This window comes from Lonchura striata, chromosome 14 (genome assembly GCF_046129695.1).
Source record: "Lonchura striata isolate bLonStr1 chromosome 14, bLonStr1.mat, whole genome shotgun sequence".
Taxonomy (NCBI): Eukaryota; Metazoa; Chordata; class Aves; order Passeriformes; family Estrildidae; genus Lonchura; species Lonchura striata.
This window is the reverse complement of record NC_134616.1, coordinates 6,981,180-6,994,460: the sequence shown is the minus strand read 5'-3', so window position 1 is coordinate 6,994,460 and position 13,281 is coordinate 6,981,180. Positions and strand designations below refer to the sequence as shown.

Below are 13,281 nucleotides of genomic sequence, written 5' to 3'. Positions count from 1 at the left end.
GGACAGGACTTGGGGACAGAGGGAGCCTTCCTCTGAAAAGCTACTTTAACCTGTTCTACATTAGCAGCCAGAAAGGGTGAACAATTTCCTCAGCCAGCTCCAGCCCTGCCAGCAGACACTGGCAGCAAACCAGCCACACCATCACACACCACTGGGCAGGTCCTGGTCCTGCTGGGACCGCCAAGGAACACACTGGGAGGTGACCCAAAACGGAGTTAAAGCTTTATCTCATCAGCTGATAACACCCACAGAGCACTGACTTCTCTTCCCCCCTCATTATAAGCAGATTAACAACACTCATGGAAGGGGTGGTTTTCCAATTCAGTCCTTAAACACCATCATGACCTGTTTGCTCTTTACTCCTGTAAATCCACAAGAGAGTGATGGCAGAGGAGAGCCACCACTTCCAAAGATAAAGAACATTTCTGGGGCCAAGGGGCCACATCCAACAATTGCCCACCTGGCCACCTCCCTCCCCTGTTGTTTTGATGCTTTTGAATTGCTGGATTTTGAATTGTTGGATGCTGTTTTGCACTTCAACTCATCACACAACAGTGAGAAAAAAACAACAGAGGAAACCACCTCTTCCCATCCTGGAAAAAGCCCAACAGTTCAGCACCAATTATTTATGTCCCTCTAGAAGGAAAAAAAAAATTCCATTTTTAAAAAATGCAGAAAGAGAGAATAAATTTGTCACTGGTCAGGGCAAGGGACCAGCACTTCCTCTGGCTCTGGCAGCCCCAAGCCCAGGATTTACTTGCCTTACATCAGCAGTCACAGTGGCATGCCTGTGGAAGAGTGAGGATGAGCAAGAGGAGGGGTTGCCAGAAGTGCAGGTTGTGTTTTTCTGTCCCATCCTCCACCCAGAATACATCTGTGGCACAGGACACATTTCTCCCACAGAGCTGCAACAGCTCCATCAGATTGAAGATACTAATAAAAACTTTAAATGGATCCAAGGTGTCCTCCCAAATGCTTCACACAGGAGGACATGAAAAATTATTTGAGAGAGCAACAAGCCAGAAGCATTCCTAGGAGGAGTTGACTGGAACAATCTACATTGATTTAAATCCACTGGTGCCTGCAGCTCTGCAGGCACAGCCCTAAGGGCAGGCAGGGGTTGGGCAGAAATCAGGTTTTGAACAGCAGGAGGGCACAAACTCACAGTGAAAGATGGCCAGGGCTCCAAACACCAACACTGGACACTTCTCCCAGCAGCCACCTCTGGGGTCTTGGGGGTTTTCTTTCTGTTGCTCTTCTGTAGGGTTTTGGTTTTTGCATTTCCCAAGTGAAGCTTTGACAAACCTGGAAAAAGCAGCAGAGCAGGAGCGAGCAGGGCAGAGCCACACTGAGAGGGTTTCCCATCACATCTCCCAACTCTATCATTCCCAAGATAACTGAGGGATTTATTGGGGTTTATTGCAGTCACTGGGATGGGTCTGACTCCCAGAGATTGATAATATCCAGCAGGCTTTTGCTTTTGCCCAGCAGCAATCCCATCCCTTCACTGAGGGATTTCTGCTCATCCCTGGCTGTTGTGTCACCTCCAGTGACATGGTAACAGACAGCTGCTCTGCCAACAGTACTGGGAGCTCCAGGAGTCCCTCAGACACAGAAACTGCAGCTGTTGCTGCCAGTGAGAGCAAAGCATTCCCTTAGTGCAGCTGAAGAGGCTTTGGAGAGGAGCGTCCTTGGAGCCACTCCTAGGGCTGCCCCTGGCCCACTCTTGCCCAGGGCACCAACCACAAAGCCTTCAGCATCCTCCTTTGATACCCCAAGTGTCCTTGCCTTGCTTTAAACTCCACAGGTCATAAACCCACGAGTATTATTTGCTACACTGACAAATGCATATTGTTTTATTCCTCAAGTCATAAGTTCCCACTGGGCACTTGCTGCTACATTTTCATTAAAAAAAAAATCAAGGAGAGGGAAAAACTCAAGTCAGAGGCAGCATTAACAACTACCCAACAAACTCTGAACATTTTTTAAACCACTGGAAGCTGTGTTAACTTGCACAGTAGCCAGCAGGCAGAAGCTGTGAAGTCAGGTGAGACCACGGTGGTAAATCCCCACTGAGCTGGATGACAGCACCGTGGTGCTGCTGAGAGCATCCCTGCACTCAGGGGATGTGGGTACCTGGGCAAGAAAAGGCCAAAAACCTGCAGCTGCTGGAGCAGCAGCACGATGGGAAAAGACATTTATTATGCAGAGCTAATAATGCCATTAGAGTAAGTGGAGTTTGCCCAGAGGAGTAACAAAGCAGTGAGATGGTTACAGGAGACGCTGGAGGATTTTCCTGGGCTGGGGGATGATGGTGCTCGGGTGGACTCTGCACATCCAGGCCCTGGGCACGTCCATCCTCATTCAACACATCCCCCTTGGCTTTTGGGGGACAAAACCTGGAGGGGGCTGCAGCAGTTCAGCCCTCCCGAGCCCTCCTGAGCCCAGAGCTGGGAATTTATCCACTGAGCTGAAGATTTCTTGCTGTATTTTCTTTAGAAACAGCCTGCCCTCATGTGGTGAATGAAAAACCAGGAGGTTGAAGATTTTGGACTAAAACTGTCCAGCAATGTGTCAGGGAAGGGGCCAGGAGCCAGGCAGGGAGAAAATCCCTCCCAGCTAAAGCTAAGTCACACACAGCTTTTCCTCAGCACTCTTTGTGCCTGTTCCCCTTCCCATCTGCACAGCACCCACTTCTGCTGGCCTGGTGATTCCCAAAGAGCCACAGGCAGGTGAGTGCCCTGACAGAGCCCCTGTGTGCCAGCACAGCCCAGGGCTGCAGCACCCACTGCGCTGGTGCCACAGCACGGGCATGAGGGGCTCCACAAAGCCAAGGCAACCCTCCATGGAGGCAGAGCACTGGGGCTACAAAGCTGAAATGAGGAAAAGCCCCATCTGCTGTCAGTTTGGGCAGAACAGTAAGGAGATTTTCTTGAACAGCTCCAGTGAGCCTTTCCATGAGGGTGCAGCCTTGGCTCAGACAGGCAATTGCACTCCCATCACATAAGGTGGTTTTCTGGGCAGCCTCTTGGAGCAGGCACAGATTATCATGACAGGGAATAAAAGCTTTACCCAGAATCAACATTAACCAGAATAATAAAACCAAGCTGACTAAGAGCCAAGAAAGCTGCATTTTCCCCACCCAATCCCCTGTTTTTTTACATTAGTGATATGCACAGATCTTCCAAACCAGCACTGAAAAAACACCCGTGATGCAAGACCAGGCTCACCAAGAAGCAGCTGGGACAGTAACTCAGGGGCAGCGGGTGATGCTGTGGGCCAGGAGCCAAGACTGCCCAGCAGCCAGCCCCAGTGAGAGCTCTGGTATGGGGCAGCAGCTCATGGCTCAGACAGGATATGCAAGCAGGACACAATGACTCCTGTTTGGGGCTTGCAGGATCCCAAAATCCAGTGAGAAGACAAGAGAATGTACCTCGAGAGCCAGCACATCCACAGTGCAGCCCCAGCCTCCGATGGGACACAGGACAGCAGAGCTGATTCTCACTGCCAGTCGCTTCTGAGCAGCATGGGAAAAGCAGAACAGAATCCCATCGTGGGAAGGAAGTTGAAGTGAAGCAAATCCTGCCCAACACAGATGCAGTTTCTAACCCCAGGATCAGGAGAGTCCCTGAGGCCCTGTGCCATCACTCCAAGACATGCTGGGGGACAGCTGATGCCCACGACAAGCTGATGTAGAGCCACAGGGAAGACATCTTCCCACTTTTCCAAACTTTTTCATTTAAGGCTCCTGTTTGCAAAACTCCTTGACTGCAGTCCCAGCACCACCGACCTGTCCTGTCCCCATCTCACTTGTGCAGCTTCAAGGCTTCCCCAAAGGCACTGACTTATGAGAGCTGATAGACAATAAGGAGAACTGCAAGGAAAGGCATCAGTCTGGATGGTGGTCATGGATTTTTTTTTACAGTTTAGACAAGCAGCAGCTGCAGCCTCACCTCAACATCTGCATATTCCAGGAGTTTCTCCCAGCAGCGGGTCTGACAGGCAGAGCTTTCTGAGGCTCCTTGGGCAGAGCAGCTGCACAGGGAGGTCCAAGTCCACAGAGCAGGGCATGGACACAGATCCACATCCGAGAAGTTCTGAGAGCTGCTAATCCCAGTTTTCTGCCAGCAACCTCCCAGCAGCTGGAGCGCCAGCACTGCAACACAAACTGCCTGAGCGAGGAACTATGCAAGGCAGCACTGCAGCTCTGCCCGCAGTGAGCAGAGGCTCTAATTCCATTTTATCTGCTTGTCATCACCTCCTAAAACAAGCCAGGCCCGTGTTTTAGTTGGAGAGTGAGGCGTAACTGGGTAAAAGAGATTTTTGGTACATAAAAATAATTCTGAGCAGGTCTGTTTACGACAGGGCTGCCTTGGGAATGGTCCGTCAGCAGAGCCAAGGCAATGCAGCAATCAGGGTTAACACCAGGGTATTTTGCTATATTTACTGTGCTAATAGAATTGCACAGGAAGGAGCAATGAATGGCAAGCAATGCTCCTTCCATCCCCACTGCTCACACATGGGGTTGGTGCTGGAAGAGCCACACTCTGCTGATACAGCCCTAATTCTGTTAGTTTTAAATTTTTCTTCAAAGCTAACCACTGCTTTTACTGCAGATGAAGCACTTACCATGAAGGCTCCCCAAAACAGAGGGTAAGCAGCCATCTCGTTCTTCTTTCGCATCTCATGATAAAGAGGACTTTTTGATTTTTAGCCAATCAAGCTCTGTCATATGCTACTCCAGGGTTGAAGGATAAGGCTTTACATCTTTGGCTGTAGGGTCAATTTACAAGGTTTTCATCACCATCATCATCACCATTTTGTTTCAGTAGAAATTGGCCCTTTGAGGAAAGAAGTATTTGGAGGTTTGCATAAACTCAGAACAAAAGCAAAGATTAAATTCTTTTTACATCCTTTTTACTCCATATCAATGTAAAACCGCATTTTTCACCAGTGAAACCAGTAAACTTCTGTTCGTAACTTCTTTAGTAAGGAAATAAGAAGAGGAAAATTAAAAAGAAAGTGAGAAGCCATGTGAGAAGCCAGTTCTGCAGCCTCTCTGAGGGAAGAGCAATGTCTGGAGTAGATGGGCAGGGCAAACTTCCCATCTCCTGGGACGGTGCTTCCCCATCAGTCCCAAATTCCCCCCACATCCCAGCTGGAAAGCTGCAAACTCAGCTACAGGCAGCACCAGTTTGCAGCTGAAGGTCCATCTACACCAACCTCAGCACAGGAATCCAGGCTGGGATTTCTAAGCCACTTGCAGGGATTTGAACACCCACCTCAGAGCACTAAAAATTAATACAAGTGGATGTTCTGGGAGCAGGTGCTACTTCAAAAACTGCTGTTTATTGAAGCACCAACAGGCACCTGCAGCATTGCTTGGTATGGGAAGGGACAAGGGAATGTACACAGAGGAGTGGTCTGGCCTTGGAGGAAGGAAGGGGGCTGTGGGCTCAGAGCAGGAAGATCTTCATTTTCTTTTCATTGCTGCAATGAAGCTCTGGGCAGGCAGGCTGACAAAGAGTGGCCTTTGAAGTCCCAAGAGATTTGTTCTTTGAAGCTTTCAAGCTGTCCTGCCAGCCATTTGCTGTTGCTGTAGGGTACCTACCCAGGAAACAACTCGGGTGCTTCCTCCAGCAGAGAACAGCACAAGGATGGTACTTAGTACCAAAGAAACCATTTCCATTTAAAAAAACAAAACAAACAAAAAAAGTTTTTAAAAATATCACTTCAGCTCTGTATCACCAGAATAACAAAATGGTAATTTCCAATTTCCTCTTCTGTATTATTTTACACACACATATATATATATATATGAGCATGTGTAAAAAAGCATTGATGGTTTCCCCCTTTGATTCTTTGATTCAGTAGAGCAATTCTCTAAATTTTATAAAATCCTTTGGTGAGTGAAATTTAACCTTTACAAAGCAACACTTCTAGTGGGAAAGGTAATTAGCCACATAACTGGTGACTTATGACCTGGTTTCAGCACACCAACTGCAGAAGTACAGCAACTTAAATCCCTAGGTAGATGTAAAAAGGCAAAAAGAATGAGGAATGTTATTGTGGTGCATCATCACAGGGATTTGATACAAAAGCCAGGAGACAAGGGCAGGTGCAGCACATAATCACTTTCTCAGCCAGCAGGTCCTGGTCAAGAGCTGGTTTGGATCTGAACACTTGGTCCAGTGACCAATATAAGCAAATTAGAAATACTTCTCTCTGTCAGCTATGATTTAAACCTAATAATATGTGGGGAAAAAAAACAAACAAAAAAAAAAAAAAAACAAAAAAAAAAACTTCAGGTTTTTTTTTGGACATGACTGTGATTACTTTGGAAAAAGTAACTTGGAAGCAACCAAAGATGATGGGCAGTGAGTACACAGACTGTGTGAAAAACTCACCAGTTAGAAATGCTTACCTGCCTGTATTGCACTGATTTAGACATGAAAGTGCTATTTAAAAATCACTCTGAACACCATCAACAGCAGAATACAGAAGATACTTTTTTAAAAACAAGATCATTCAGAAGTATTAATAATTATCTTAACAAGCTCCTCTTAAGAGAAAAACAAAGCACACACTGGGTGCTCTGCAGGATAACCACTGATTACAGCTGGGAATAACCACAAACAGATTAAACAACAAAGTGTTGTGTGACAGGAAGGCGACTGAAATAATATGAAATATTCCCACTCTACAAAAATAGCCCAGGCACTGTGATGTCCTCCAGAACAAGAGCTGTCTCTTTCCACAATCAGTGTGCTTGTACCTATTTATGTACTTGCAGTAAAAAATTACCAGTGCTGACTCCTTTCTGACGCCCCATTCCCAGGAACAGCCACTGCAGTAGCTCCTGGAACAGCCCCAGCCCCTCAGCATCAATGTCCAACAACTTCCCATGGGTTAAAAAGCCTCCTTGTTTAAAAAGCAGCACAGCAACAGCAGCACTGCACACACAGCCAGGGGGATTCCATCCTTTTCCTCCTCTGGGAGCACTGAACACCCACCCCTGCACCCCCAGGGCTTCCCATGAGAGAAGGGGCTGCACAGAGCATCCCAAAACAGAGGGAAACCCCTGGCTGCAGCTTTGCCAAAGGCAGGGTCAGGGCAAGCCGAAATGTCCATCAGAAAAGCCCAAGATCCTGTGGATTCCCTCCTTGCAGGGAGCTGGAGATAAAACTTCACAGCTCCAAAAACCCAGTGGATACCGCCCTGCACAGCTCTGCACATCCCATCTCTGCATCCCCCCTCAGAGTTCAGATATCCAGAATACCAAACTCACCATTCTCAGGCCTGCTTGCTTTGGAGTAGAGTTTGTTTGTGGGGTTTTCTGAACTTTTTCTGTCCTTCTGGGCATACAGAGCACCCAAAGCCTCAGAACTAAGGACATTTCCTGAGAAAGCTCCCAAAGCAATGCTCTGGGCTGAAGACAAGGCAATTCTGCTCAGTGCTGCTAGTATTAAAACAAGTCATTTGTTGCTTCTAAACAGCAGCTTTGGCATTTTTAAACCTTTGGAAAACTAAGTCTTGACACAGAGACTGGGGCAGCGTAAGACAGGCTGGAGGCTGGGCACAGCTGGGAGCAACGCTGGGAGACCTCCTGAAAAAGGGGCTCTGCAACGTGTGAAAGCCAAGAGTTTATCCTCAGGTAATAGTTTATCCTCAGCAGGAGGAAAGGGCAGAGGAGCTCACAGATTAAACAGCTGCCTCGATGGGAGATGCAGCGATGAGTTCGTTCAGAACCAGCACTCTGCTGCCACATGGAGCCTCTTTTCACACCATTTCACTCCTCATCAGCCTTAGAGATTTGCTCAGGTGATAATAGGGGCATTTTTTATTTCTAAATCCTGCAAATCCAATACCCTGTGGGTTAACCCCTCCTCACCATTACACCACCTGCCCTGCTGTGCTCTCAAGTACCAGAGCCTGACAATAAAATCAACTTACTGCCCAGCATAAGCGCACACAGGGCACCACTTTGCAGAAGCTGCTCCCAGGGAGCAGATCTCACTTCCCCCGATGCCTGAGCTGGTTTACAACTGCAGGAACATTCAGCTGGCTTCCATATTTCAGCCGTTTGAGCAGAGTCAGTGCAATCCACGCAAGCCACCCAAACTGCACACGGCAGGCTCATCACCCAGAACAGATTGTGTGGATACTCACCAGCACAGCACAACACCCACGCTGCTGATGGAGAGCTTCCTCTCACGGGAACACACAACAGCTCCCCTCACTGCTGGAGCCACGGGAGATCTGCCAACAGCTCAGCCTGCTGGGGTGGCTCCAGGTGCCCTTCCTGGGCTCTGACCCACACGCAGCGCTCAGCAGCCCTGACCAGTGACACACCCCGGGGTGACCACACCAGCCCCTCGCGCCAAACACTGCCCGTGCTGAACGCTGGTGGCACAGAATTCCCTCCAGCACACACCCCACCAATACACGCCTGCATCACCCCAAAACCACCAGTAAGACCCCATGAAAGAGCTGGGTGCAGCTCCAGGATTAGCAATACAAAGCCAGGCTTGGAGCATCTCCCAGAGTGCACTAACACTGCAGCAAACTTGAGCCTGTTCCTGGCACAGACACATCCCAGTACCTTCCACCCAGCAGGGGCATGGGACACTGCAGTAAATCACAATTAGCATCCACTCCAACCCATTGTTCCTCACTGTCACCAAGTGGTGCAGCCAGAAGGGCTCTACACTCAGGGACCATCTTTTCCTCTTGTTTGCACAAGGATTTGAAGCCCAGATTACAGCTTTCCAGGCACAAGGAAGATTACAACTCAGCCTCAGATTAAATCCTGAGGTAGAAAATCACCCAGAAGAGCCACCAGCTGCAGGAATACCCCCATTGATAGGGTTTTCAACCAAAAAAGTATTGCTGTGCTTGGCACGTTGCCCTCTCTGCTGCTCACAACCAGCCCCAGACCACATCTGGGCATGGGAGGCTTGGGGACAGGCTTCCATCAGGGACCCACAGTGGCATCTGCCCAGCTGGCCACAGTAAACCAGACCAGCAATAAGGTTCTTTGGATCTCACAGTATTTTAGCTGGGGAAAAAAGGGTGTTGAAAACTTGCTGGTGTTGCCCACCCACTTCACAGACCACATCTGCTTGTGCTGAAGCCACTGCAGGAACCCCACGCAGCGGTGCTGGGGCACATCCACAAGTTTGGCCACACAATGCACCACTGTGTAACCATAATTTTAGGGGGGCAGGCTAGAAAAAACACCCAGCAACTCAGGAATCCAGGCAACCCTCTCAAGGTTGCCCATAGAAGATAAACCACTCAAAAAAGGCTGAAGTCAACCCAACATTTAGCACAGGACAGCAAAGCAGCAGCAGTCTCAACAACACCATGTCCATCAAGCCTTGCACACCCACAGTTCAGCTCCCTCCCTTTCCACAGCACCCAGGTCCCACCACTCAGCAGAAATTCTCCCAGCTCTTACATTCAGCTTCTACAGCAGCCTCAGCTCCAGCCCTACTTCTGGTCACACCATTCTGCCAAACCACGGGGTCCCCATTCCCAGGGCAGCAATTCCACATGGGAGTGGAGCTGCATCCTAACTTCAAGGCTGAGAGAGTCAAAGAGCTAATAAAAAAATGGAGCATGACCATGGCTGAAGGGTGAGTACTGAGTGGTCATCCTTCTGGCCCTTCCTAGCAAAGACTCTCCTTGAATTAGCAGCAGCAAGATGCACCTTCTTTAAAATCAAGGTGGAAAAGGTTGTTGAAGGCTGTAACCCATAATCAGCAAAAAAACCCAAACTCCTTTATTTCTTACTTGTCTACTGCAACCACATTTAGTGAAATCCACTGAACACAAGTTTTATTTTAAAATTTTTTTATTGATAAGTTCATAGCCATTGACATATTACAGGAACAAACCCCCAAAATGTGCTTCTCTGAACCACCAGAAGTGTTAATAGGGTTTCCTTTTCAGGTCATGTTTTGGGCTTTTTTGGTCTCTTTAAATGGTGGACAAACCTCAGTATTGAAGTTTTCTTTCTTCATGTGCCTTGAAGCTGTGGAGCCAGCAGCAAGGACAGTCCTGTGAGCAGCGATCACTGACACAAGCCACACTGTCAGCGATGAAGGTCTTGCGGTTTACAGATGGATACCGTGCAATTTTTCTCCTACTAAACTAATCAAAATTGCATCGTGATCCACCCGACAACAGCAAAACAAGAGCTTTACCACACTGGCAAGTTTGGGGCAGCTCAGCCTGATGACAAGTCCTCCTTTCCTCCACAGGCCGGGACAAGTGCAATACTCTACATACAGCTACAAGTAATGCAACAAATCCCCACCCATGGAGAAATCAGCGCAAGGCATCTTCAAATCTTCCATTTGAAAGGAAAAAAAACAAGGGGGGGGCAGGGGAGAAGGAAAACAAAAAAGCTTGAGAACCCATTATTCACCACAGATTCACCACCACCACAGTCAGTTTTGCATGGATTTGCACAGCAATTTTAGTAAGCTGGGATGCAAACCTGCAAAACTGACTGTAATCAGCACCAACTTCTCCAACAACTGGCACTGGCTAGGATGCACTTTATCTAGCAGTACTGTAAGTGCCCACATTACAGTAGGTCCATTTCCAAGCTACCTGCACTATGAGCACTTTGATACTGCTAGGACAAAACTACTTCCCGAGCATTTGCCTTCAATGGAAAAGAAATCCCTTTAACTAAAAATGGTAACTGCTGAGCCAAAGCCAGATGGACACAGTTCCTTTGGATGTGCAGGCAGCAGCTTGTGCCAGAAGGAGCATTTAGGGCAGTAGATTCTACGCTACATCACTAACTGCACTAGATGCACCTTAACACAAGGACCTTTTGCAGCGTGGTCAAAGGCAGCACAACAATCCTGGTTTCGTTCATGCCCTGCCACCACCACGGAAGCGCCACAGTAATGCCAGAAGTGCTTAAACTGCAGTAGATCCTGAACTCTACCTGCACTGTAAGCACTTTTGCACAACTCGAGGCCCATCACCAGACACAAATTCTTCAATTTCAAGGTCTTGTTTCAGCGCAGCTAAAGCATCACAGAAGTGTCTTGACTGAAGAACAGGAGCCAACAATACCTGCCAAGAGAGAAGACCAATATTAATGTTGCATAAAACATATATGGATTTGCTTCTCAATTTAGAAGCAATTTTTCCTATTAAAGCATAGAGAAGAAATAGGTCCAAGAGTTTTCAGAAGGCAGTTGAAATGTGGGCACACGAAACGAGGAAAGGTTTGCAGCTGATTTTCCCTTGAATTAAGGTAAAAATGGCTTCTTCCAGATTTTAGTGGCAGTTAAAAAGCATAGTAATAGGGATCAAAACATCCCGGTTTCCTGCTCTCATGTGTTACTACAGCACGAGAGACATTTTAGATGACCTTTCTCCTGGAGCTTTACCGACGGTCTTGTATCACCAACCACCAAACATTTTCCCCCCCAGTAGTGTAAGTAAAGTTCTGACACATGATCCGCACCCTCCGCATCAAATAATGGAGTATCTGTACCTCAGATGATGCGTGAGCTGCGGTGCGGCACAAAAGCGTCGGACCCACCGCACAGGAGGGGAGGGAGAAAATGTCCCATTAACAAATTTCCATTTCCCTCCGGAGCCGCGCTGTCAGAACCCAGCCTTACAAACCTGCGGGGGTGGGAAGGCTCCGGCGGTCGGGGATGCCCCGGGGCAGCGGAGCCGCCCCCGAGGGGCTCTCCCCGAAGCGGAGCCGCTCCGGGTGCCGGTGGCTGTGCCCGGGAGGGCCCGCACCCCCGCGGGGTGTTATCTGCCCCCGGGCCGCCGTTATCTCCCAGCACTGACCATCTGCTCGGGGGGGGCGGGCACCGGGATTACTCGGCCCTGCTCGCCACGTGCACGGCGTCCCCCACGCCCGGTGCCACCGGAGCATCCCCGGGGGTACGGCCCGGCGCTGGCACCGGCACTTGCAGAGGGGCAGCGGCGGCCCCGTCCCGGGAGGGCTCTCGGGGCGCCCCGCCACGTGCTGCCCGCCCCGTCCGGGGCCGCGCGCGGCCGGCGCGGCGGAACAAAGCACGGTGGGAAATGCAGTCCTCCATTCAAAGCCCCAAAAACGCGCCAAGCCGCCCGCCCGCCCCCCCTCCGCACCCGCCGCCACCGCGAGGGACCCCGGCCCGCCCCGCGGCCCCGGGGCGGCGGGGAGCGCCCAGCGCAGCGCCAAGGTGCACCGAGGGCGGCTCCGCACGGCCGCGGGCGGCCCCTTTGTCCCGGCCCGACGGGGCAGCGCGGCCGCGTCCGCGCCGCTCCGGCTTCCCCGCGGCCCCCGCCCCGCCCGGCGCCGCCGCCCCGGCCCCGGCCGCTCCTGCCTGCGCGGGGCCGCCGCGGGGGCGCGCGCGGGGACCCGGCGGAGCCCCGACGGCGGCGGCGGCTCCGCCGAGCGCGTGGTGCGGCGCGCGCCCGACCGCCCCCTCCGCCCGCGCGCGCGCGCCCCGCCCCCCCTCCGCACTACAACCCCCAGCGCGCCCCGCGCTCGCCGCGCATGCGCACCGCCGACACCTCCCCCCCCACCGCCGCCATGTGCTCGCCGCGCGCGCGCCCCCTCCCCCCCCGCCCCACGCGCACCGGCCACGCGGGGGCGGCGCGAGACACCCGCCCCCCCCAAAACACACACACACACACACACACCCCCTCACCGCCCGGGGGGAACACGCGGGGACCCCAAAAAACAGCCCCGACCCCCCCATCCCCGGCCACCCCATCCCCGCACCGCCCCCGAGTTTCGGCCTCTCCCGCCACCGCCGCCTCCCCGGTCCATTGTTGGTGCCGCGGGAGCCGTGGACGGGGCGGGCGTGGCGCGCCCCGCGGCGCGGGGGAGCCGCGGGCCCGCGCGGGGCGAGCCCGGCGCGCTCCTACAGGTGGGTGGCGGCCGCCCGCGCCCCGCAGAGCGCCGCCGCCCCCGCGGCCCCCGCACCGAGCCCCGCGCCGGGGCTGCCCGTCCCGGAGCGCGTCCCCCGCCCCGGGCAGCCCGGCACGGATTGCGGCGGGGCTCGGGAAGGGTGCGGGGCAGAGAGAGAAAGAGAGCGGGGAAAAAAAGAGAAAAGCGATAAAATTAATAAAATAATAGAGGAGGTGCAAAGCGGGGAGTGCCCTCGGGCTCGCGCCGGTTCTGGGAAGGCGAAACAAAAAAAGGAGCGCGAAGGAGAGAGCAGGGAAAGGGGAAGATAAACACGGTACCTTAGAGCCGAGCTGAGCCCTGGAATAAAAAGGGTTTTACGAAAGTGGCGCGAAGACAAT

The 13,281-nt window shown here is 51.6% G+C and overlaps 1 protein-coding gene across 1 annotated transcript in view; it reads right to left on the bottom strand.

The window, feature by feature from the left end:
- The window catches only part of PLS3 (plastin 3), a 763,062-nt gene extending 750,766 nt beyond the window's left edge, over positions 1–12,296 (bottom strand). The window contains exon 1 of the mRNA XM_077786508.1: positions 12,281–12,296. The gene's annotated coding sequence lies outside the window, so the exon portion shown is untranslated. The remainder of the gene's footprint in view (positions 1–12,280) is intronic.
- Between the last annotated feature and the right edge of the window lie 985 nt (positions 12,297–13,281).